The sequence below is a fragment of the Podarcis liolepis genome, assembly GCF_965112155.1.
Source record: "Podarcis liolepis genome assembly, chromosome: 15".
In the NCBI taxonomy this organism is placed as follows: domain Eukaryota; kingdom Metazoa; phylum Chordata; class Lepidosauria; order Squamata; family Lacertidae; genus Podarcis; species Podarcis liolepis.
Genome location: NC_139566.1, coordinates 36,700,140 through 36,704,208, shown reverse-complemented (window position 1 = coordinate 36,704,208; position 4,069 = coordinate 36,700,140). Strand labels below are relative to the sequence as shown.

General features: G+C 43.7%; 1 long non-coding RNA gene across 1 annotated transcript; it reads right to left on the bottom strand.

Annotated features, from left to right (window-relative positions):
- Positions 1-420: 420 nt before the first annotated feature.
- Positions 421-1,998, bottom strand: LOC310693997. The gene is made up of 3 exons (XR_014519465.1): positions 1,931-1,998; positions 887-964; positions 421-513 (listed from the first exon to the last, which is right to left on the bottom strand). It is a non-coding gene; the product is annotated as an uncharacterized lncRNA (long non-coding RNA).
- Positions 1,999-4,069: the final 2,071 nt, after the last annotated feature.

Sequence of the window (4,069 nt, the reverse complement as noted above, 5' to 3'; positions counted from 1 at the left end):
CATGCACGAAATTTTTTTATTTTGACTATGGCAGACCAACACGGCTACCTATCTACTCATAAGAGCAAGTTGCTCAGTTGGAGCTCTCCGTGGTGCTGTAGCATCATACCTGCCTTTGCTCTGTGGGTTCCTCCATGGAACCTCAATAAGATTTTTTTAAAAAACACAACACCTTGTATTAAAATCATTCTTTAAAAAACAGCCTGGTGCACAATGAACTGGGTAACTTTTTAAATCTGTCAAATGGTGGTTTAATTGACAAGTGCAACCCAGGAGTAGACAATGCGGTGCTCCACAGATGTTGCCAGACCTGGACTCCCATCTGCCCCAATGTTCAGCTAAAGAATCCCCAACAGATGACCGATGAACCAACCTTTGTTTAAAAACTTCCAAAGGAGGAGAGTACACCAACCGTCCACTATCAAGCAGCTCTTTCCCCCAGAAAGTTTCTCCTAACATTTTGTCGGAATCTCCTTTGTTGTGGTTTGAATCCATTGGTTCGAGTCCTACCCTCTGGAGCAGCAGAAAACAAGTTTGCTCCATCTTCCATGAAACAGCCCTTAAGAACTCTTCTTAGAAAGGCGAGGATTTACTGCAATGTATTGTTGTGCTTCTTGCCTGTATTTCCTAGAATGCTTGAAAGGAAGGGAGCCTTCGCTTCACCAGCAGCAATTGCATGCTGGAAGCCAAGCGAGACTGCCTTTTTAGAGGGACACTTCAGGCAGAAATGGAAACATATCATATGCTCTGATTGGACATGGTTTGCAGCTGTAATGCAGAAGTAGAGGGAAGCAAATATACCATTTCCTATCTCTCCCACCATTCGCTCCCACCTCAAGCCCCCGCCCTGGGCAAACACACAGGGTTTTCTTGATCTTATCTTTACCTTTCACAAAGCCTTTAAAAGCCATCTGTAGGGATTTGTAAAGGCTGTTTCTTGTTTCAAATAAACTACAACAGTGATCTGTATGGAACAGATGGAAACAAATAAAAAAAGCTTATCAGGATGCCAGGGAGGGGAGGGTGTGTGTGTGGAGGTAACACTTGCTACATTTGGAAAATATCAGATATGAGTTAGCAGAAATGTTGCCTATGAGATGCACCAAGTTGGCGCTTGGCCAGCAATTTCCTCTCCTTCATAATAAGCCAGAGTGCTCCGCAGCCACTTGAGATGGATAAACCCATCAATTTTGGTTTCTCTCTTTCTCATTTCTGCACTCTTCATTTTTCTGCATCACTCGCCATTTCTTTTTAACATCCGCATTAAAACACATCTGCATTCCAGTGCAAACTTTCTCCCAATATATACATTTTTGCAAAGCACTTGGTACCTCGGGTTACAGGCGCTTCAGGTTACAGACTCTGCTAACCCGGAAGTAGTACCTTGGGTTAAGAACATTGCTTCAGGATGAGAACAGAAATTACGCAGTGGTGGAGCGACAGCAGCGGGAGGCCCCATTAGCTAAAGTGGTACCTCAGGTTAAGAACAGTTTCAGGTTAAGAACGGACCTCCGGAACGAATTAAGTTCTTAACCAGAGGTACCACTGTATACTGCACATTGCATATTATTTTTCACTAATATCTGTATTTTTATGGTGGCTTCACCGTACTGTAAGCATTTTTGCACACACTGTTTGCTTGGAGGACTGCATCTTATTATTGGGAGAAGTGCACATTTCCAAATATAACTTTTAAAAAAAAATTGCAAATAGTTTCATAGAGTGCAAATTAGGTAGGTCGTGATTATTGGAAGAGTGTGCCCTAATGTATCCAAAGTGTGCAGTATAAGGTTTGTAAATCTGGATACAGAGCAGACTTTACCTGTTGCAATCAGACTCGGAGAGATGCTTGTAGAGTGAGTGAAATAACAAAGTCATTTGTTGTATGAAGCACATAACTTGGACAGGAAAGTTTCCATTTCTAACCTACCTAACTAATCTAGAGAAGAACAAGGTAGCCGTTGCTTGTTCCTTTGTTCTCAGAGGATAGCTCCAGCTTGACCTGCCAATCTCCCATTCCCACCACCCTTCTGAGTAATACCCCTCCCCACCTTCTCACTATATAGAAGGATCTGGCAACTTCTGTTTCAGTGTATCTGAAGAAGTGTGCATGCACACGAAAGCTCATACCAAGAACTAACTTAGTTGGTCTTTAAGGTGCTACTGGAAGGAATTTTTTTATTTTGACTATGGCAGACCAACATGGCTACCTACCTGTATCCAGCTTGACCTGTCATCTTGAGATCCAAGAGAGGAGGAGGAGGTTGTAAACAGGATATCTAAACAACAAAGAGATAGAGAGGTCAGCTCAAGAGCTTAAAGGTACATGTATATCCATAACCAAAATAACTTTATTGGCTTTTAAATTAGTTTCCAAAGACCAGAGCTGATGGGAATTGCAGCCTCCAACATCAGGCAGGCAACAGATTCCCCATACACATTGGGAGATGCCTTATACTGTGTCAGACAATTTGGGCTCCAACTAGCTCAGTATAGCCTGCACTGACTGGCAGCAGCTCTCTGGGGGTTTCAAGCAGGGGAGATGTCCAGGATTGATCCTGGGATATTCACGCAAAGCAGATGCTCTGCTGCTGCGCTGCAGCCCTTCCCACAAGGCAAAGGTAGTGGTGACCCATTAGCACAAGTTTACTCCCTAAAAATTAAGCTGAGCCATTTACCAGACTACTTTGGATTGCCCTCGAGAAGTTATTAGGGAGCTAATTAAAACAAAGAGACGTCTTTGGTATTCAGAACTCATAGTGCATTTATTCAGCAGCACTCAAGGCAAAAGCTGGAGAAAAAGCCATGGATGACAAAGCACCATTCTTCCTGGGATGGAGCTCTGGGATGTCCACTCTGCTCCTTGTTACGCAAAGGATTCTCCTCTGATCTAAATATACTGGTAAAGATGAAAAGGGGTTGTTCTCTTTCCTTGCCTTATAATGAATGGGAAAGAGAGGGAGGGGACTTGGGAACTGCTCGTAAACCAAGACAGCGGGGTGGAGGGGAAGTGTCCTGGGAAATGATAATATAAACTATGAAATCAAAAGAAGCATCCCCCACAAAACACAAAATCTCTTAGGATTTACATAACACAAAAGGAAAAGCACACATCCAGCAGAGTTTCAGGGGCTACGTGGGAGCAGGAAAATGTTCTGCCTTTTTTTCTTTTGTTTAACTAGCCGGAGGCTGCATAAGCACTTTACATTTAAAGCACACACTCCAAGGATCCTGGGAACCGTAGTTCACCACTCAAAGTGCTGCAAATCCCACTTTTCATGATTCGTTGAAAAGGAATATGCTTTGAATGTGTGTGCAGCCATAGCTTGAGTGTGTTGGGGAGTGTTATATACAGACTGTGCATCCCACCATAAGTCTACTGAATATTTCTAAATTACACCTATACATATTAACTGCATGCAGCTGAATGAAGCGGCAGAGCCAATGTGGTGTAGTGGTTAGAGTGCTGGGATAGGGTAGAAAGACCCAGATTCAAATCCTCTTTCACCCATGAAGCTCACTAGGCTACACAAAACCATCAGTCTAACCTACCACACAGGGTTATTGTGAGGATAAACTGAAGGGGGGATGAGAAAGAAGCATGTATGCCACCTTCAGCTCTTTGGATGAAAGGTTTGGTGTTTAGTCGTGTCCGACTCTTTGTGACCCCATGGACCAGAGCATGCCAGGCACTCCTGTCTTCCACTGCCTCCCAAACTCATGCTGGTAGCTTCGAGAACACTGTCCAACCATCTCGTCCTCTTCTCCATCTTTCCCAACATCAGGGTCTTTTCCAGGGAGTCTTCTCTTCTCATGAGGTGGCCAAAGTATTGGAGCTTCAGCTTCAGGATCTGTCCTTCCAGTGAGCACTCAGGGTTGAGTTCCTTCAGAATGGATAGGTTTGATCTTCTTGCAGTCCATGGGACTCTCAAGAGTTTCCTCCAGCACCATAATTCAAAAGCATCAATTCTTCGGCCATCAGACTTCTTTATGGTCCAGCTCTCACTTCCATACATCACTTTTGGGAAAACCATAGCTTTAACTATACAGACCTTTGTCGACAAGGTGA